The following is a 22,500-nucleotide window of genomic DNA, read 5'->3' on the forward strand; positions in this document are numbered from 1 at the left end:
CCTCCTCCTCCTCCTCCTCCTCCTCTTCCTCCTTCCTCATCTCCTCCTTCCTCATCTCCTCCTCCTCTTCCTCCTCCTCCTACGTGTCCCTCAGTCTTTTCTTTTCCCCATTTTCTTATCTCACTCTTTTGCTTTCCATTCTCCTGCAGTGTTCTCTTATTTCTGTTCTGCTATCATGCTTTATGGGAGAATTGTGGGCAGGAAATAACTCTCACGTTGTAGTAGTGGTGGTAGTAGTAGTAGTAGTAGTAGTAGTAGTAGTAGTAGTAGTAGTTGTTGTAGTAGTAGTTGATCTTCGTGCTCTCTTGTACTATCACTAGGTTGGTTGCCTCTTATCTCCCTTCTTAACGGTGTCTCTCGCGCAATTCTTGTGTTAGATTTTCATTTCTTCCTCTTTTTATATATTCTTGTTCCCTTTCTGCGCTTTGCTTACATCCTCAGCCATATTGGATGATTTACACACACACACACACACACACACACACACACACACACACACACACACACACACACACACACACACACACACACACACACACACACACACACACACACACATACCGTCTCTCTCTCTCTCTCTCTCTCTCTCTCTCTCTCTCTCTCTCTCTCTCTCTCTCTCTCTCTCTCTCTCTCTCTCTCTCTCTCTCTCTCTCTCTCTCTCTCATTTCTTACAGTGCAAACAGAATGCAATGATCTATTCTGACCTTGACCTGGCGTTGAGTGAATTCAGAATGAGAGAGAGAGAAGAGAAGAAATATTCATGTCTCGTGTAGTGTTATTTTTATTACATATCACATTTCTTAATCGGCTTTTATCCACTATTTTTTTTTCGCCCCTGCTCTCATGACTGCTGGGAGAGGAGAGAGAGTAAGTGAGAGAGTAGGTAACGTTGCATCTTTTTTTCTTTAATCCATTTCCTTTTTTTATTCATTTTATTTTTTTTTCAGTTATATTTTTTCTCAATTCTTCGTGTTTTTATTTCTTGGTATATATTTTTTTATTCGTCTTTAGTCTTCTCTTTCAACTTTTGTGTATGTTTTAAAATTTTTCTTACTCTTTTCTTGTGTTACTTTCTAGCCATGTTCCTCACGATTTTTTCATTTGTCTTCCTCGCCTTATTTTTCTTTAGATATCTTTCTTCGTGTTTTTTCTTTTCCTCATATTTCTTTATCTTTTTTCATTTATTTTTTACTCACTTTTTTTCCATTTCTATTTATTTTTTTCCCTCTTTCACCATGAAGGAATTTTGTTTGTGGTGTTTGATTACTTTTCATCTTGTGGCCGCGGCAGCAGCTTCGTGTTCATGTTTCCCTAATTAACTCACTTTTCTGTCCAGTTTTTGATTAAGTTAATTTGCATGTAGTTCTTTTTCTTATTTTCTTTTTTTTTTCTTTTGAACTTTTCATGATTGCATTTTTTTACGCTTTTTTTGTCCCGTTTTTTCTCATTTTAATATATTGAATTATGATATTGCTTGTTATTATTTTTTTTAAATGTAAACTTTTTATTTTCTCTCTACTTTATATTTTCAGAGAGTCACCTTCGCTTTTATCTTTCATTTATGCATTTCCAGTAGATATTTTATTCTTTTCTCTTCTTGTCTCAGTTTTTGTGTAAATATTAAAATTTTTATTTCACTGAACAGAATTTTTTTTTCTTGATTTTTTTACTGGCGTAGCCTTTTTGATTAACAACGAATGCTCGAGTTTTTTTGTTTTGTTTTTTTCTTTTCCGTTTTTCATAGGGAGTTTTCAGAAATAACCCACCAGATGACACCAGATGTCCCCTTGTGACATGAGCTAAAGTATTGTTATAGTAAATCCCAGGGTACATACAGATGCATATAACATTGTTTATTATACTATTGACATTCAGTATGGACTTTTGAATATCCTGTTTGAAAAATTTTGGAAGACGTTGATCAAAACAAATGTTTTGTGATTATCTAGTAATAATGCTATCAATATATTAAACACAGCAGTTTACAAGTCTGCAAAAAAAATCTGAATATATATGTAGTATATATTATGACACAACATACTCAATAACATCATCATATATGAATATAGTTATTTTCGTTGGTATTTTAGAATATCTTTCAAGAAGCCAGCGACGTGGCAAAGAAATCAAGCACCAAAACTCACATCTCTCAGGATTGCCGTGGAGTGACGAGTGAGGAATGCTTCCTCCTCCTCATGGCGTAGTGGCATGGAATTAACTGGCCAGCCATATATTTGTTTTAGTTAGACACAGCATTTCTCTTGCCAGGATACTCGAGTTGCCTATTCTTAATGAAAGTTATTGTTCCCATATACCAGTAGGTTCATCTGCGTCACTTGGACGTTTGATTGGCACAGACATGTCATTTTATTTACTGTCGTCTAGTTTAATACACTTCCAATCACTGATGTACTTGTTTGGAAAACCTTGAGATGACTAAATAAATCTAAATGCCATTTCACTAGTAAATCAAGTTACATACTTTTGTTCATAAATATAAATTAATTTTACTTTTGTTACTCTTTAGTTTAGAAGAAATTGTGGTGAAAATAAATCATACCAACTCATTGCCTTTTTATATAGAGAGAATGGTAGTGTAGGATTATTTGGTAGTGCGCTGAGGTGTGAGTAGGGTTATGTCTAGTGCTGCCACCTGCTGACAACCACTAGTCCTGAAAACACCCTATTACATTTTAAAAGCGTTTGTTTAACATTTTTATATATTATTTTTTTTTTTAGTTATGATAATGTTACGTTCCCTTTCGTAACTCTTGTGTGGTAATATCCTATTTTCCTTTCATTTTTTTCTTTTCACTGGTCTTTTTCTGATATTCTTTTCTTTTTTTCTCTAATGAGGCTTTTTCCTATTCGTTTGGTTTCTGCCTTTTCTTTGTTTCTTGTCCATCCTTTTTCATTTAGGGTATTTTCATTTTTTCTTCCTTGTTATTCTTGGCCTTGCCTTTGCCTTCGTCCATCGCTTACGGAATTTTCACCTTTTTTCTCTGCCTTGGCATTCGAATCTTGTCCTTGTCGTCCTTTTTCTCTATTACATCATCATTTTCTTCTTACATATCGGCAGTAGTAATTTTCTCACCCGTGCTTAATTTTCCTTCTTTCATTTATATCTTTTCCCATTTACGATATTTTCACAATTTCTCTCTCCTGTTATTCATATTTTCCCTATCTGAGTCCCTTTTTCTATTACATTATTCTTTTTCCCTTTAATTATATAATGACAGTGATATTTTTCTGCTTAATTTTCCCTTCTCTTTCCTTTACATATTCTTCATTTACGATATTTCACGTTTTTCTTTCCCCTGTTATTTACGTTGGCATGTCCCCTTGTCCCCGTATCCTCTGTCATTGTCCTCGTGTTCGTCCTCGGCCAAACTCTTCCAGCAGGTTCCATTTCGGCTCCCCGCTGAAGTGGCGCCACGAGGGGAGGGCAGCGATCAGGGGATTGAGTGTGCTTTATGATAACAATGTAGAGGATACAGGCGCCCATGGTCTATTTCACAGAGATTTGAACCCTGCACGATGGAGGGAGAGAGAGAGAGAGTGGGAGAGGGAGAGGGAGAGAGACAGTTACCTTTTTCCATTTATTTTTTCCATTGTTTTCGTTGTTTTACTTGATTCCTCTCTCTCTCTCTCTCTCTCTCTCTCTCTCTCTCTCTCTCTCTCTCTCTCTCTCTCTCTCTCTCTCTCTCTCTCTCTCTCTCTCTCTCTCTAGCATAATAAAATGGTGAAGTATAAGAGAGAGAGAGAGAGAGAGAGAGAGAGAGAGAGAGAGAGAGAGAGAGAGATTAAGAGTGTAATATAAATTGGCGTTTCAGTGTATGAGTTATGACGTCAATTAAAAGATTCCTGAGCCTGGAGTGGAGAACAAACATGTATTTAATGAGGCAACGGGCGCTTTATATCTGTGTGTTATTTATTATTACTGATTGTTTTTATTTGTTATTTTTCTGAGGTATTTGCATTGAGTTATGAAGTATATTTAAATGGCCAGTTGAAATTTACACACACACACACACACACACACACACACACACACACACACACACACACACACACACACACACACACACACACACACACACACACACACACACACACACTTATCTATATTTTGTTGCATTCGTAAGAGCAATTTTGTTTGTGCGTATATGTGTATGTGAAAGTGTGCATTCGGTAGTCCTTAGTGCATATATTAATCTCTCTCTCTCTCTCTCTCTCTCTCTCTCTCTCTCTCTCTCTCTCTCTCTCTCTCTCTCTCTCTCTCTCTCTCTCTCTCTCTCTCTCTCTCTCTCTCTCTCTCTCTCTCTCTCTCTCTCTCTCTCTCTCTCTCTCTCTCTCTCAGCCTCTCATTTTTTCAGCCTTCATCTTAATCTCTCACTTATGACTATTCCCCAGTGTTTGTGTATGAATGACCCTCCAATTTATTTACTACTAGCTCTTACCATGAGTGATGTGACGAATCCCTGTTTACCTGTCACTCCTTGCACTGTATACCTGTGTGCCTGAGTGGACAGGTGGTGGTGGGGCGTTAAGTTGTGCGAGTCTGCCTGTGTCTGGTTGGCAGGGAAGAGGAGGGTGAACAAATAAGTTGGGAGTTCTTTTTTTCTTTTCTCTTTTTTTTTTTTTTTTTTTTTTTGGTTCGTGTATTGGTTTGTTTGTTTGTATAGACGTGGTTTTTTTGTCTTGCTGTGTTTGTGTGTATTATCTTATCTATTGTTTTATCTATCAGTCTATATGTCTATTTATCTGTCTGTATATCTGTATCTACCATTATCTCTCTCTCTCTCTCTCTCTCTCTCTCTCTCTCTCTCTCTCTCTCTCTCTCTCTCTCTCTCTCTCTCTCTCTCTCTCTCTCTCTCTCTCTCTCTCTCTCTCTCTCTCTCTCTCTCTCTCTCTCTCCATCCTCCCCCCTCCTTCCCTCTATACACACATACAGGAAAGATCAAGTTTGACGAACGGACGAATGCAGCCCGTCATTTTATTTCGCTTCATAAAATACTCGCAGATTTCACGTGGATGGGAAAAAAAAAAAAAAAAAAACTGAACATACGCATACCTATATTTTCCCGCGGGAGGGTTGTGTGGTATTACATATTTTTCACCCTGCAGATAAATGAATTCCTGGATATCATAATTCGGGTTATCAGGGAAACATTTTTCATCGAGTCAGAAATTTTTTTACTGATTTTCTCGTTTCGCTTTCCCCGACTTTTTTTTTTTTTTTTTCCTTCCATCCTTTCATTAGTTCATTTTTTTTTTTTTTGTGTGTGTGTTTCTTTCCGATCCAGTAATTCTAAACATACTTATTATGATTATTTTTTTTTCTTCATGTTGGCAAAAAAAAAAAAAAAAAAATGGGTGGATAAAATAAAGGTAAATAAATGACCGGAATTAGTAACTGTGTATATATTCAAGTAATTTAGTCATGACATAAAAAAGAGCATATTTTTTTTTATATACATTGCGTGAAAAATGAATATAACTTGTGACAGGAGGAGCGAGGCGGTGGACGTAGTAATATTTCGCTTTTATTTTTTCAGTGTTTAAAAGTTTTCGTTCATTAGAAGTAATTATCTCGATATTCCGGTGTTGTTAATTGTTGTGTTGTTGTGTTGCCGTGTTGGCAGGGCTTACTATTTTTTTACCTTGTCCATTTAGTCACTCCCCCTTGTGTGTGTGTGTATGTATGTATGAATCTGTATGTGTCGGTATGCCATTGCGCGTTTATGTATGTGAACGCATTTGAACAGCTACATACCTGAATTCCTAGTATATTAATTATAATGAGATTAGCGCACATCAAGATCTCAGGATTTAGATTCACTTGTCACGATCAAATATCACCTTCAGGAATTGTATATATTGTAGTGGTAGTAATTAATGGAAGAGGCGGAGGAGGGGAAGGGGAGGGGAAGAGGGAGGAGGAGGAGGAGGAGGAGGAGGAGGAGGAGGAGGAGGAGGAGGAGGAGGAGGAGGAGGAGTTGTTGTTGTCATGGGTAAAGCCGAATGATATTATAGCAATAGTTTGCATCATGAGAGAGAGAGAGAGAGAGAGAGAGAGAGAGAGAGAGAGAGAGAGAGAGAGAGAGATTTGTTGCTTTAGCAGACACCAGAATCTTGGTTGCTGAAAGAAGTGGAGAAAAATAAGAAAGAGAGGAGGTGAGAGAAAGGGGAGAGGTGACGAAGTGGAAGGAGAAAAAGAAAGCGAAAAAAAATAAAGTAAAAATAAAAAAGACAGGAAGTTGGGCAGAAAATACTGGCCAGAGAGAGAGAGAGAGAGAGAGAGAGAGAGAGAGAGATCACAGGCAGGATATAGAAAGGAGAGAGGGGGAGGAGCGAAAAAAAAAAAAGTTATGGAAGGAAGGGCGCAGGGAAGTGAGTGGATGAAGAGAAAGATGAAGAGGCGCACACAGATATTGAAGAGTGGGGAAGAAGGGAGAGGAGGAAAAAATAACTGAAATATCATCGGGGGAGGAGTGAAAAGGGGAACAGAAAGAAGGAAAGAAAAAAAAGGAAAGTGAGAGGAAAGAAGTATCTAACGACAGATCAGAGAGAGAGAGAGAGAGAGAGAGAGAGAGAGAGAGAGAGAGAGAGAGAGAGAGAGGCTTTTTAAATAATTCCATACTCAACGTGGAATTTTAAGCCAAATATGTAAATATATGTACTATGTTTAAATAGAGAGAGAGAGAGAGAGAGAGAGAGAGAGAGAGAGAGAGAGAGAGAGAGAGAGAGAGAGAGAGTAGAAAAAAGCTCTGCACTACATATGCAAACTGGTATTCACATGGGGTCCACTGGCTGTCTGTCTGGGTGTCTGTTTTGTCTTTTTTTCTACACCCCCTTCCCCCCTCTCTCTCTCTCTCTCTCTCTCTCTCTCTCTCTCTCTCTCTCTCTCTCTCTCTCTCTCTCTCTCTCTCTCTCTCTCTCTCTCTCTCTCTCTCTGGGACTGATTTTTATTTTAATTGGCATTTTTTTCTTAATGTTTGCCTGTTTTATGAGTAAATATCATTTTTTCCTTGAAGTAAATGACATGTGCTTTGTTATTAAGTTATACATTACTTTTTTTTTCTTATTAATGATGTTTTCCTTTTCTCTGCTAAACGTTTTTTTTTTTTCTTTCATTATATACGTGGTATTTGATTTTTTTTTCATATAATTCAATCCGTTTTAAAATATAACTTTTTTTTTTTTTTTGCAGGTAAATGGTGGCATCCGTCTTCCTACCTGCTGACGTCCTTTCTGCTCTCCACTATAGATCGTAAGCTAATTCACCCTCTCCTTCTTTTCTTTTCTTCCTCCCTCCCTCCCGTCACCTCTCTCCTCCCATTCCGCCTCCCTCCATGTCATCCCAGGTACAGGAACAGACTCTCAGGTATAACTTCTGTAATTAACTTTACCTTCCTGCCTCCAGGTGTTGACTCAAGCGTGACCTTTCCCCCGACCCTCCTCCCCCGTCATTCTCCCTCCTTTCTTTTTTCTTTGTTTTTTCTATCTTCCTATTTCTTCCTTGTTTTCTCTTTTTTTCGTTTCCTCTCAATCTTTTCTCTTTTTGCTTCACACTGTTTTCGTCTTTTTTTGTTCCTCATTTCTATTCTATTTTCTCTGTTTCATCCTCACGTTCCTTGCTAAACGTGACTTTTATCTCTCTCTCTCTCTCTCTCTCTCTCTCTCTCTCTCTCTCTCTCTCTCTCTCTCTCTCTCTCTCTCTCTCTCTCTCTCTCTCTCTCTCTCTCTCTCTCTCTCTCTCTCTCTCTCTCTCTCTCTCTCTCTCTCTCTCTCTCTCTCTCTCTCACTTCGTCTTCTTTTTACTCACCATCCTAAGTTTTCTTACTTGTTTTCGTGCAAATTCTTTCCAAAAACGTGACCTCCTCTCGTTTTCTTTATTCTTTCTTTGTTTCTTTCTTCCTTTCCTTCGTTCTGTGCTCTTTGTGTTTTTAATTCCACTCGCATAATGTTTCATAAAAGTGAATTATTTTCCCTTGTTTTGTCAAGGATTTTCTTCCTTCATTTCCTCTTTACCATTTTGCTTTTATATACTGAAACACTTTTTCTTAATTTTTTCCCTTTTTTCTTCATTCTCTCTCTCTCTCTCTCTCTCTCTCTCTCTCTCTCTCTCTCTCTCTCTCTCTCTCTCTCTCTCTCTCTCTCTCTCTCTCTCTCTCTCTCTCTCTCTCTCTCTCTCTCTCTCTCTCTCTCTCTCTCTCTCTCTCTCTCTCTCTCTCTCTCTCTCTCTCTCACACACACACACACACACACACACACACACACACACGTCATCACACCTCCATAAACACACACTCTCTCCCTTTTTTCTGCTCTTTCCTTGTTTTAAATTTGTTCTTAAGCGTCATCTTTCCCTCCCTCCCGCCCCTCATTCTTTCTTCATTCCTCCTCCCGTGTCTCTCCTTTTTGACAGTAATCTTACTCTCCCTCTCACCCTTCCTCATTTTCTCCCTCCTTCCTTTTCTCCACGTCCTGTTCTTTTCTTCTCTTTTATTCGTCTTGTCACTGTTTTAAGCGTAACTCTCTCTCTCTCTCTCTCTCTCTCTCTCTCTCTCTCTCTCTCTCTCTCTCTCTCTCTCTCTCTCTCTCTCTCTCTCTCTCTCTCTCTCTCTCTCTCTCTCTCTCTCTCTCTCTCTCTCTCTCTCTCTCTCTCTCTCTCTCTCTCTTTTTTTCTTATTTTATCCTTCTCTCCCTTTCCTCTCTCTTTCCCCTCTCTCTCTGGCTTTCCTTCTTACACTTGGCTTTTCTTTCATCCTCTTCCTACCCTTCGTGTCTCTCCTTCCATTTTTTCTTTCGTTTCTACTCTTTTTCTAAACCTTTTCGTGACCTTTTCTTTTTTCGTTTATTCCTTCCTTCCTTCCTTCTTCTTTTCTTTTTTCCTTTTCTTCCTTCCTTCTTTCTTTTATCTTTCTTTCCTTCTTTCTTCTTTCTCCTTCCTTCTTTCTCTCCCTCGTGTCTCATTTCTTCTCTTTATCTTATCTTCTCTTTTCTTCTAAAGTTCCTCGTCTTCTTTCAATATGTTTTAGTTTCTTTTTTTCTTCTACTTCTCTGTTTACCTCATTTTCTGTTGATTTTTCGTTTTTATCTTATTTCCTTTGTTTATTTTTACATTTTCTTTGTATTCTTTGCTTGCCCTGTTTTTTTTTCCCTTTTCTCCTGTTTCCTTCCTTATCTCCTATTTCTTCTTTCTTTCTCCTGTTTCTTTCTTTCTTTCTCCTGCTTCTTCTTTCTTTCCTTTTCTCTTGTTTCGTTTTCTTGTTTATCTTATTTTCCTTGTTTATTTTTTTTTCTTAGTTTTTGTTTATATTCTTTGCTTGTCCTAGTTTTTCTTTCTTTCTTTTTCTCCTTTTTCGTGATTGTGTTGCACCTAACCACGTCTTTCCTTCTTTGATCCGCTATCTCATTCAATTCCCTCATTCCTATTCCGTCTTTCTGTACCCTCATTCTCTCTCTCTCTCTCTCTCTCTCTCTCTCTCTCTCTCTCTCTCTCTCTCTCTCTCTCTCTCTCTCTCTCTCTCTCTCTCTCTCTCTCTCTCTCTCTCTCTCTCTCTCTCTCTCTCTCTCTCTCTCTCTCTCATCTTTTCTTCTTTGTCTTTCATTTCATTCTCCTCCCTCATTCCCTTTCATCTGTTGTCCCTCCTCCCTCTCTTCCTCCTCCTCCTCCTCCTCCTCCTCCTCCATTTGCATCGTTCTCACTTAATCTCTCTCATTTTCTTAAGCCTTGTTTGTCTAGCTTCGTTTGCCTGTTTGTCTGTCTGTCTGTCTGTCTGGTTGGTCTTCTTTCTGTTTGTCTGTTTGATTGTCTATTTGTCTTTTTTTTTCTCTCTCTCTCTCTCTCTCTCTCTCTCTCTCTCTCTCTCTCTCTCTCTCTCTCTCTCTCTCTCTCTCTCTCTCTCTCTCTCTCTCTCTCTCTCTCTCTCTCTCTCTCTCTCTCTCTCTCTCTCTCTCTCTCTCTCTCTTTTCTTAATTCCTCTTTCCATTATTTCCAACATCTTCACTGTTTGCTCTTTATTTTTCTTTTCATGCTCTCATTTCTCTTCCCCCTTCTTTCCCTTTCCTTCTTTCCCACTCCTATCCTCCTCCTCTCATCCCCACCACCCTCTCATCTTCACTCCCTTCCTTCCCCCGTCTCCATTTCTCACACTCTCTTCCTCTCCAAGCAAGAGTTGGCGCGACCACCTCATTGTGTTTGTCTAATTAAAGTTCGTTTCCTTCAACTTACTCAAGGTCTAAGTTAACGCGTCCTTCTCTCCCTCCCTCCTTCTCTCCCTCCCTCCTTCTCTCTTTCTCCTCCTTCACTCCCTCCCCTCCTTTTTTCCCTTCCCTCCTCCCTCTCCTTCATTGCTTCGTGTTTTTTTTTTTTTATCTCCTTCCCTGTTGTCTCTTCTCTCCTTCATTGCTTCATTTTCTCCCTCTAATCTCTTTTTTTCCTCTTTCCTTCGTTATTTTTCTTTTTTCTGTCGCTTCATTCTGTGTTTCCTTCAGTTCTTTCCTTCATATCTCCTCTTCTCCTTCATTGCTTCATTATTTTCTTTTCTTTCATCTAATTTCATCTGCGTTTCTTTTTTTTTTTTATCCGATATCTCCTCTCCACCATCGTTTCATCATTTTTTCTCTCTCTTTAGTCCCTTCATTCTCTTCCTTTATTCCTCCTTCGTTTCTTTTTCCTCGTCTTCTTCATCCTCTCCTTCATTTTAATTTTTCTTATTCTTTTTTTCCTTTTTCTTTTCTTTTTTTTCTTTTCTCCTTTCCTCCAGTGTCTTTTTTTCTCTCCATTTTTTGTCTTTATCACTTAATACTTCTTTCCTTCTTTCATCGTAATATTTCATGCCTTTGTTTCCTTATCTTTTTGTTCTATATTTCCTACTCTCCATTTTATCCAATTTTCCCTTTTTCTTTCTTTCTTTCTTTGTCTTCCCTTTCTTCCCATTCGTCCTTTGGCGTTTTCCTTCTTTATCTCCTAATTGTATCATGTCTCTCTTTTTTCTTTCTAATCTCTCCTGTCCTTCTTCGTTTCTCTATCTCTCTCTCAATCTCTCCTTTCCTCTTCCGCTCCGTCTCTCCTTATTCTTCTCTAACTGTTTTCTCACTCCACTCTTCCTACATAATTATCTTTCTCTCTTTGTCTTCCTTTTAACTATTCCTTCACTCCACTGTTCTTACTTAATTTTCTATGTTTATCTTTCTCTTCGTTGTATTTATTTTCTTTCATCTCTTCATCATTACCTCTTTCTTTTTTTTTCCATTGTTTTCTGCTCCTATTTTTACTGATCCTTGTTTTCGTCTTCTTAATTTTCTTTTTGTTATATTATTTTTTCTGTATTTCTCTTGTGTCGTTTCTTTTTTTTTTTCTGTCCATTGTTTATCGTCTTTCTTTTTGTTCTTATTTTTTTATTTCTCCTGTTGCACTTTTTCTTTCTTCCATCGTTAAGTTGTTTTGTTTAATCGTTTATCATTTTTTTTCACTCATTTCTTTTCACTTTTTCATGTTTAAATTCTCACTTATTCTTTTTTTATCAAGCATGCAATGATACGTATTTACAGTGAACTTATAAAACGTATAGTTGTAAAATTCTTGTATTTAATCGTGTTATTTTTTTTTTTACATATTTTTCTCTTTTTCTTCCATTTTTGTGCTAGTATTGTAATTTCTTTTCAATTTTCTCCTTTCCTCCATCCCTATTTTATCTCCTTCTATTCGCTTCTGTATATCTTTTATCTTCATCATCCTTTCCTTTCCCTCTATTTCATCTTTATCTTTTTCCTTTAGTATATTTTTCTCTCCATTCTTTCCTCCATCACTATTTGATCTCCATCTGTTTCCTTTAATTTGATCTTTTTGTTCATCATCCTTACTTTCTTTTTTTTAACCTTTTTTTTTTTTTTTCTTCCTTCCGCTCTCTGTATCATTTAATCCTCCCATTTCCTTTCATTTATTTCGTTTTTCACTCTTCCACTGTGTATTTTTCATTTTCTTGCACCTTTCTACTGGTTATGCTCTCTTTAAATTTCCTCCTATCCTTCACCCTTCTTGATACCTTCATCTCTTTCCTATAATCGTTCTCTTCTCTTCTCTTCTCTCTAGTTATCCTCTTTCTTTTCTCTACTAGTTATTCTATATCTTCATTTCAGTTTTTTTTTATATATTCTCCGTGTATTTCTCTCTCTCTCTCTCTCTCTCTCTCTCTCTCTCTCTCTCTCTCTCTCTCTCTCTCTCTCTCTCTCTCTCTCTCTCTCTCTCTCTCTCTCTCTCTCTCTCTCTCTCTCTCTCTCTCTCTCATCTTCCCTTGCTGCATCTAATTATCTCCTTTCCTTCATCCCTCCTTTGGTTTACTTTCCGTCTTCTTCTCATCTTTATTATTAATCTCCTTATCTTCTCTTTTGCTCCTCGTTTTCTTTATTCTTCCCTGTGCTTCCTTTTATTGTTTTTTTTTACTTTCATTATTATGTACTCTCTCTCTCTCTCTCTCTCTCTCTCTCTCTCTCTCTCTCTCTCTCTCTCTCTCTCTCTCTCTCTCTCTCTCTCTCTCTCTCTCTCTCTCTCTCTCTCTCTCTCTCTCGTTCATATTTTGGGTGCTTCTTATTTTTTTCCATCAGTTGTCATTTTTTTCCTTCAAGTTTTTCCCTCTTCCTTTTTCTCCTTCATCCCCTCATGTTGCGTCTTATTTCCTCTTTTCATCCTCTTCTTTCTTCCTCTCCTCCTCCGCTCCTTCGTTTCATCATGTCTTTACTTTCCTCTTTTTTCTTCCAAACTTTACGTATCTTCTTCACTGGTTTCCTTTCATGTATTTCTCCTTTTTCTCCTTCTTCCCTCCATGTATCTCTGTCGTCATGTTCTCTCTCTTCGTTCTTCGTCTTCGTTCGTTTCTCCTCTCCTTCCTTTTTTTTCTTTCTTTTCAGTCATTTGTGCATGTTCTCGTCCTTCTTTATCTCTTTTATCTCTCTTCTCTTTATTCGTCATTCTCTTCTTTTGCATTCTTTTCTTTATTTTCAAGTTTTTGTTCTCTCCAGTTCCTCTTCCTCTTCTTATTTACTTTTCATCCCTTTCTAGCTTCTTTTTTTCTTTATTGCTTATTTTCTTCTTGTCCATTGTTCTTTTCTCTAAGTTTTTAAGTTCTTGTTTATCTTTTGTTCTGTTCTCCTTCGCAGTTCGTCTCTTCTCTCATTTCTTCTAATCCGTGTTTGTTTTTCTCTTTTCCTTCATCTTTCTTTCTCATTTGTTTTAATTTGTTTTTATTATTTCATTCCCTTGTGTATCTCTTCCTCTCACACCTCGCCCTTCCTCTCTCCTTTTTTTCTTCCTTCCCTTTTTCCTTCCCTTCCCTTCCCCTGCCCCCTCTGCCCTCCCCTGTTCTCCTCTTTTCCCCTCTCCTCTTCTCTCCTCTCCCTCCCCTCTCCTCTTCTCTCCTCTCCCTCCCCTCTCCTCTCCTCTCCTCTCCTCTCCTCTCCTCTCCTCTCCTCTCCTCTCCTCTCCTCTCTCTCCTCTCCTCTCCTCTCCTCTTGCTCTCCTCTCCTCTCCACACACACACACACACACACACACACACACACACACACACACACACACACACACACACACACACACACACACACACACACACACACACACACACACACACACACACACACACCGTGGGAAGTTTGCCTTAATCACGACGCTCACTCAGGTGCTTTCCGTTAATTAAAAGTGAGAATGTGTTTGTGTGAGTGCGTTTGTTTTTGTTTTGCTGTGTTTTTGTGTTGGGCTTTATAGTTTTTTCATCTTTTTATTTATTTCTTTTTTTTTTTTTTACTTTTTTTTAGGTGTGTGAATGTCAGTCGTGTTGTGTTCGTGTTTTTTTTTTCGTTTCGTTTCGTTATTTGTATGTTGTGATATTCTCTCTCTCTCTCTCTCTCTCTCTCTCTCTCTCTCTCTCTCTCTCTCTCTCTCTCTCTCTCTCTCTCTCTCTCTCTCTCTCTCTCTCTCTCTCTCTCTCTCTCTCTCTCTTTTAGTCTTTTCTTTATTTCTCTACTCGTCATATACTTTTGATGTTTTTATTCACTATTTTTTATTCCTAATTTTATCTTGCTCACTCTTGCCTGTTTCCTTCTTCATCCTTCTTCACGTCTTCTCCTCCTCCTCCTCCTCCTCCTCCTCCTCCTCCTCCTCCTCCTCCTCCTCCTCCTCCTCCTCCTGTTTCTTTTCTTCTTTCTTCCTTCCTTGCTTCTCTTACATCCCTCTGCTGCTTTACATCTTTATCTTCCTTCCCTTAGTCATGTTTCCTCCTCCTCCTCCTCCTCCTCCTCCTCCTCCTCCTCCTCCTCCTTCCTCCTCCTCCTCCTCCTGGCATTTTTTATATTGTATTTGGTCTGAGATTCAACATTCCATTCAAATTCCTCTGTCACCAAAATTTAGAGCAAAGTATACAAGAGTCATTGCGTGTCCAGGTGTTGATTACGTGTCTACAGGTGTGAGAGAGAGAGAGAGAGAGAGAGAGAGAGAGAGAGAGAGCATAGGTGGTTATTACGAATTATTTCCCTCTTTGTGTGTGTGTGTGTGTGTGTGTGTGTGTGTGTGTGTGTGTGTGTGTGTGTGTGTGTGTGTGTGTGTGTGTGTGTGTGTGTGTGTGTCTCTGTCTGTCTGTCTGTCTGTCTGTCTCTGTCTCTCTCTCTCTCTCTCTCTCTCTCTCTCTCTCTCTCTCTCTCTCTCTCTCTCTCTCTCTCTCTCTCTCTCTCTCTCTCTCTCTCTCTCTCTCTCTGTTTGTCTGTCTGTCTGTCTGTCTGTCAGAGGTCCGGCACAGAAGAGGAAATGCAATCGTAACTTAAAAAAATGTTTTCACATATCTCAATCCTACCGCGTCTTTGAAAAACCTTCCTGCCCGGCGCTGTCAGGGGCGTGACGTAAGTGTGCGGGCGGTGGCGGGCGTAAGATGGAACTGGGAACAGGGGCGTGCTAAAGTAGTGAAATTTTGACAGTTTTATAAAATTGAATGAAGGGGAATGAAGGAAAATGGAGCTAAAAAATGTGGAATGGTCCGTAGGGGAGTGCAATGGACCTAAGTGAAGCGTGATTAAGTCCAGCGAACTTTTTTTTTTTGTATTATTATTGATTTTTTGTATTATTATTATTTTTTCTTTTTTTTATTAAAGTTGACAAAGGGAGATGAGCGTCGAATGTCCAAGAAATCACTGAGTGCGTGCTTTCAAGGTGTACGGTATTGAAGTACTGGAGTAGCGTCTCTTAAAAAAAAAAAAAGTTGAAAAGAAACTGTAAACACCGCTTGGCAAATTAAAAAAAAAAAAGTACTATAAAAACTACCCTAATAAAATCCATTCGGGCGCGGCAAAAATGGAAAGCGTTAATGGAAGGTAATGGAAACGTTAATGGAACTTGAATAAAAAGAGTTGCAATGGCGGTTTGGTAAAAATGTATATTTACTTTGATGAAAAAAAGTAAATAGTAACGGTAACAAATGACCGTCAATAACAGTCTATCAGCGTCAATTAACTGCACACTGCATCACGCCCATACCCGGCTGTGTCCACGCCCACGCTAATCCCGAGGGCGCCGCCACATAAACCACCACACGGGAAGGCACCTCACTCTTTTTTTTTTTTTAATTTTTGTTTTCTTTGTACTCTTGCCTGGCTTTTATTGAACGTGACAGCAGGAGGAGGAGAAAACGAAGGAAAAGGAAAAGAAAAAAGATAGAACAAGAAATAAGAAAAGAGGGTAAAGAAGTTGATGCAAGAAAAGGAGAAGAGGAGAAGCAACAAAAGGAAAAAAAAAAAATCAAAGGGAAAGGAAATAACGAAAGAAAAAAAAGACGATGAAGAACGAGAAGAAATGAAGAAAACAAGAAGAAAAAGTAAGAAGAAGATACGGATAAAGAATAAGGAGAATAAATGGTGAATGACAAGAAATAAAAAGACTAGGAAGGAAAGAAGAAAAGAAGTGCAAGAAGTAAAACAAGATAAAACCAAGAAGACAAGATGAAGAAGAAAAAGAAGGCGAACAACAAATAAAAGGATGAAGAGAACAAGTTGTAAAAGATAAAGAAAAAAAATAAAACGAATGCTAAATAAAAGACGGAAAGAAGGAAAAAAAAATGAAGACAGGAAAAGCAGAAAAATGACATGCACTCTCCTTACTAAACCTCTTGCTGGAAATTCCTCACGTTACTATTCAGAAGTGTGCGTGCTGTCCTTTTCCCCTCGTCCACTGCTCCCCTCTTCCCCTCTGCCTCTCCTCCCCTCTTCCCTTCTTTCTTTCCTCCCCTCCTCCTCTCTTCCCCTCCTCCCCTCCCTTCCCTCTTCCCCTCTCCCGTCTCCCTCCTTCCCTCGTGACCTTCTCGTCCTCAATACACAACTCGCGCTGCTTTGCCGGGGCCACGTGATCTCCTTGGCTAAGCTCAGGCGTCGTCACTCAATCAGCAAGTCACGAGTCACGAGTCAGGAGTCAGGTGTGTCGCGGCGGCTATGCTGGTGGCACGCTCAACACGTGATTTCTGCCTTGTTGGGGATGAGAGAGAGAGAGAGAGAGAGAGAGAGAGAGAGAGAGAGAGAGAGAGAGAGAGAGAGAGGGAAGGGGAAGGAATGGAAAGGAGGGTAGGGGAATGGAGATAGGTGAGGAGAAGGGAGGGAGGACAGGGGAGAGGAGAGAGAGGAGAGAGTGATTTTATTAATATAAGGCTTTGGTCTCCCACCACGGCTATTTTTCAAGGCCTGGTTCTCGAGTTTATTTCCTATTAGCAATGTAAAGAACTTGTTAATTTGTCTCTAGGCACCATAAAAAAAACACCCTTAGAAATTCCTATCAATTTACTATGACTATTATCCGAGGCCATTAATAACTTTCCTGTTTCTAAAGAGTCGTTCTTCTGTTAGCATTGTAGAAATCTTGTGAATATGTCATTAGAAGCATAGAAAGTGTTTAAACCTCTGTAACCTTAACTGGAGCTTTTGAAAGTAATGAAAGGACAGCCCTGCGAAGTGTTTCAGAATATGAGAGAGAGAGAGAGAGAGAGAGAGAGAGAGAGAGAGAGAGAGAGAGAGAGAGAGAGAGAGAGAGAGAGAGAGAGAGAGAGAGGATTGGCTCTCTAGATGCCCCACTTCCCTGCTTCACTTCTGCGTGCCTCCAGTGTGCCTGTCTGGTTGCCTCAAAGAACGCCGGCACGAGACCTAATGTAGTCACGATACGTCCTCCTCCTCCTCCTCCTCCTCCTCCTCCTCCTCCTCCTCCTCCTTCTCCTCCTCCTCCTCCTCCTCCTCCTCCTCCTCCTCCTCCTCCTCCTCCTCCTCCTCCTCCTCCTCCTCCTCCTCCTCCTCCTCCTCCTCCTCCTCCTCCTCCTCCTCCTCCTCCTCCTCCTCCTCCTTTCTTCTATTCTCTATTATTCTGGTGTACTTAACTCTGGCCAGCACATAAGAGGAGAGAAAGTAAGCGACGATGGTACAAACTCTTTAGTCTTACACGTGGAAGTCTCTGTCTGAAAATTACCTTCCTATTTCCACTCCTCAGTCATAAACTTGTCCAATCCTCCTTGAAGCTCCTAATGACTCTCTTCTCTAACAACCTGATGACTGAACCTCTTCCATTTTGTCGCTTATTTTTTTATATTTTTTTCCCCTTTTTAGCAGTTTTCTTGTCCTTTATTTTTATTCTATATATTTGTTTTTAAATGTACTCGTAGCTCTGAGATTTTTAACAAGTAGTATCCATTTAAGTAGTCAGGCAAAATACAAAAGGTTTTACTATTTGACCATTATTTGAAGTCGTCCTCCTCCTCCTCCTCCTGCTGCTGTTTTTTCTCACCTATCTCCTCTACATTCTCCGTGTCTTTGTCTACTGTTTCCTCCACCTCCTCTTCCTCCTCCTCCTCCTCCATCTTGGTATCATCATTATCAGCATCAGCCACGCGAGCAGCGCCAGACTGTATTAAACATCGATATTACCAGAGATGAAAAGGAGGTTGTCTGCTTTGATCCTAGGGACTAAAGCTGAAAAAGTCGCCTTTTCCTCCTCCTCCTCCTCCTCCTCCTCCTCCTCCTCCTCCTCCTCCTCCTCCTCCTCCTCCTCCTTCTCCTGTACTGTCTTGTCTCACTTATCTGTAGCCAGTTAGAAGTAGTTACCAAACAGCCTCGAAAGAACCAACAGGTCTGTTGCTGTTTGGTTTTCCTTTGTATTCCTCCTCCTCCTCCTCCTCCTCCTCCTCCTCCTCCTCCTCCTCCTCCTCCTCCTCCTCCTCCTTCTGCTTTCCTGTCCTGTCTCTCACACTGTGTAGTTAGTATAGAATAGTTAACCAAGCAGCCTAGTAAGGACCCCAGGGTCTGTTGTTGCTTGGACTTTCCTTTGTATTCCTTTGTATTCTTCCTCCTCGCCTCTTGTTCTTCTTCCTCTTCCTCTTCCTTCTCTTCCTCCCCTCCTCTTCCTCCTCCTCCTCTTCCTCCTCCTCCTCCTCCTCCTCCTCCTCCTCCTCCTCCTCCTCCTCCTCCTCCTCCTCCTCCTCCTCCTCCTCCTCCTCTTCTCCTTCCTCCTTCTGTTCCGTGTTTGCGCTGTCCTCTTTCTCAGTTCTCTCCTCCTCCTCCTCCTCCTCCTCCTCCTCCTCCTCCTCCTTCTCCTCCGTCGTCTCTGCCTTTTCTTCCTCCACATCCTAATTATTCCCAATCTCAAATCCATAATCCATAATTGTGTCCTTCTTTCATCTTCTCTTCACATTACTGAGTCTCTTTTGCGCGACTTCCATTGATTACCTTAAGAGAGAGAGAGAGAGAGAGAGAGAGAGAGAGAGAGAGAGAGAGAGTGAGAGAGTGAGTGTTTGTTGCATTGGCTGTTTAATTTTACTGGAAAACAAGGAAGAGAGAGAGAGAGAGAGAGAGAGAGAGAGAGAGAGAGAGAGAGAGAGAGAGAGAGAGAGAGAGAGAGAGAGAGAGAGAGAGAGAGAGAGAAGAGAAAAGAGGAGGAAGACGATGATGAAGAAAATAATAGAAAGTAGAAGAAGAAAAAGATAGGAGGAAAAGGAAAGGGATAAAGAAAAGAAGAGGAAGAAAAAATAATGATTGACGTGGATAAAGAAAAAAATGAAAATAAAGAACAGATTAAAAAGGGAGGAGGAAATCGAAGACGAGGAAAAACAAAGGAAAAGTATAAGAGACGAGGAGAAAGAAGAAAAGATCGAATTAAAATGAGAGGAGGAAGAACAAGGAGAAAAAAAGAAGGAAAGGATAGGGTGAGGTGGATAGGGAGGAGGGTAGCAATGTGGCAGACCCTAACGAACTCAGCGGAATAAGCAAAAATATCCAGAATTCCAAAAATGCTTTATAATAATTTCTTCTGATGTTGATTTCTTTTCTTTTGATTTGTTTGAGTTTGTTTTATTTTATTAGATGTTTGTTGGAAATTGGAGTATATGTTAGTACCTTTGCTTTCTTGATCTTGTCCTTTTTTCTTCCTTTTTTCTTTACTATTAATGGTTTCCTTTGTCTTGTTTCTTATGATTTTATGCATTTTTTGTATAGTTTTCGTTTTCGTTTTCTTTGGTTTCTATTTATTCTTTATCTACGACTTTCTTTCTATTTCCCATTTTTTTTGTGTGTGTTTTATTCGTATTCGTGTGTAGGATATGCATAAGTACTAGGAAGATGAAGATGAGAGGCCTTACTTTTCTTGTGCTTCTTCCTATTTTTTTTCCTCGATATCTTATTTATACTTATTTTACTCATAGATTTTCGTGCGTAAGTTCTAGTTCAAGTTTAATATTTATTGTCTTGGAATTTAAATACGTAAATCACCTACGGTATCAAGGGTACAAGCACACATCAGTAAGTCAGTACCCTCACTCTTTGCGTCAGGTGGATCCCTCACCCGCCTCGCCTCATCCTTAAGCTTAGCGCCGCTGTGACCCGCGGCGTGTTGAATATAGAGCAGTGACTCTTTCTCTGCTCTTTTGCCACCCAACGTGACTTGAATTTGTTTTCTTTCAGTTAATCTTTTATTATTATTATTTTATCTATATTTTTGTACCGGTAGTAAGTGTGTGTGTGTGTGTGTGCTGTCACTAACAAACCAAAGGATGGAGAAAGAGGGTAATGTTATGAAGGTAGCAAGAACTAAAGTAGAGGGAAGAACAAGCGAAGACATGCTGAAGTGGATAGATGGAATGGACTGTTTCGTATCAGCTCGGTAAACTGTTACTCCAGCAAAGCAAATGAGTATGAAAGAGGACTGGAAGAAGACGCACAAAGAAGGTAAGGCGATAGTATATAAGAACAACCAATAACACTGTCGAGATTGATAACGCGTAGAGGAATGAAGAGAATTAGTAGTAGTGGTGAGGCTATTCAGGTTTCTCAGTGCTTGGAGTCCGGCATTCCTGTCTCCAAATAAGCTGCCAGATGTCGATTATTGACTTTCTCGTAATTAGATCTAGCCTAGGTGTCTAATTACGTACTTATCTATTCACAAGTCATCTGGCTAATACCTCACGCGCTGTTGGAAGTGGCATCTCAATTTTTCTTTTCTTTTGTGTGTGTGAGTGATTACAGTTGAGAAAAAAAAAAAGTTGTCGAAAAAGATGTATTGAAAGAAGATTTTAGCGTAGAAAAATGCGTAAAGGAAAAAATACGTTTAAGAATAGTTTCTTTCTAAGCTATCGTTGTCTGTTCTTCCTACCTCATCGTTTCATATCCTTCTACTTCTCCTCTTCCTCCTATTTGCACTTCCTTTCATCCTCCTTTTTGTATGCCTTTCATCCTTTTTCCTTTATTTCTCTCCTTCCCTTCACTACCTCCTTCTCCCTCCTTCCATCCTCTGCCTTTCCATTTCTCATGTCCCACGATTTCAGATACAAGTTTTTATTTTTTGGCTTCTGTCGTCGAGATTACTAACTCCTGTTGTGATGAAGAGGAGGAGGAGGAAGATGAAGAAGAAGAAAAGCAGGAAAAGGAAGAAGAAAGTAGGTTGAGAAGGAGAAGGAAGAGAAGACTGCTATTCCTTTCACCTTGTCGAGAGAGAGAGAGAGAGAGAGATTAATGAGGAATGTTAGGTAAGTACGAGGAAGTATTTGACTTGAGACGAAGGAAACTACTTAAATAAACGAGGAAATGTATTTGTAGTGAAGAGAGAAGTAGGAGGAAGGTGTGAGGTGTTTGTTATTACGACAACAACTTCTTTCTCATTCTCCTTCTCTTTTCTCTCCTTCCACTTCTTTTACACTCTCCTTCCTTCTTATCTTTTCTTACTATTTTTTTTCTCCTAAGTACTTTCTTTTTTTTTTTTTTTGCGCCATTATATGATTTTCCATTATTTGAAAGTTCTCTCCTCTTCGATTCTCTTATCTTTCCTCTTCTCTCCTCTCCTCTCCTCTCTCTCTCTCTCTCTCTCTCTCTCTCTCTCTCTCTCTCTCTCTCTCTCTCTCTCTCTCTCTCTCTCTCTCTCTATCTCTCTCTCTCTCTGTTCCTGTTCTCTTTTACTTCCACGTCTTCATTTTCATGCTTATCTTCTCTTATGTTTTAATTTCTGTTTCTTCATTATCCTTTCTCTTTGTCTACGCTCTTGCCGTCCTCTTCTTGCTCCTCCTCTTCCTCCTCCTCCTCTTCCTCCTCCTCCTCTTCCTCCTACTCCTCCTCCTCCTCCTCCTCCTCCTCCTCCTCCTCCTCCTCCTCCTCCTCCTCCTCCTCCTCCTCCTCCTCCTCCTCCTCCTCCTCCTGCGTCTCGTCTTGCTTCAACTTTCCTCAACTACCCCCATTAGAACTTCCTCCCACATCCGCTTGAGAGAGGAGAGGAGAGGAGAGAAGAGAAGAGAAGAGAGGAGAGAAGAGAGAGAGAGAGGAGAAGAGAAGAGAAGAAAGAGAAGAGAACAGGAGAGGAGAGGAGAGGATAGGATAGGATAGGATAGGAGAGGAGAGGAGAGAAAAGAGAAGAGGGAGATCTTAAATCTGAAGATGATTATATATATATATATATATATATATATATATATATATATATATATATATATATATATATATATATATATAATTTTTTTTTTGTAGAATGATTTCTCAAAACTTGCTGGTCCTCTTCCTCGTCTTCCTCTTCCTCTTCCTCTTCCTCTTCCTCTTCCTCTTCCTCTTCCTCTTCCTCTTCCTCTTCCTCTTCCTCCTCCTCCTCCTCCTCCTCCTCCTCCTCCTCCTCCTCCTCCTCCTCCTCCTCCTCCTCCTCCTCCTCCTCCAATTAACCTGTCTAACTCCCTACCTGGTTAATTAACTAATAGCAAAACAACTTTTTTTTTTATTTATGCCTTTGTGTTCAGCTATATTGTTGCGTTGCTTTTTTCCTTGATCCGCACCTGTGTGTGTGTGTATGTGTGTGTGTGTGTGTGTGTGTGTGTGTGTGTGTGTGTGTGTGTGTGTGTGTGTGTGTGTGTGTGTGTTGTATAAATAATGATAAATATTTGGTGCGCTGTCACAGTAAATATGTCATGTTAGTTTTTCTGTGTGTGTGTGTGTGTGTGTGTGTGTGTGTGT

The sequence above is a fragment of the Portunus trituberculatus genome, chromosome 12 (genome assembly GCF_017591435.1).
Source record: "Portunus trituberculatus isolate SZX2019 chromosome 12, ASM1759143v1, whole genome shotgun sequence".
NCBI classification, from domain to species: domain Eukaryota; kingdom Metazoa; phylum Arthropoda; class Malacostraca; order Decapoda; family Portunidae; genus Portunus; species Portunus trituberculatus.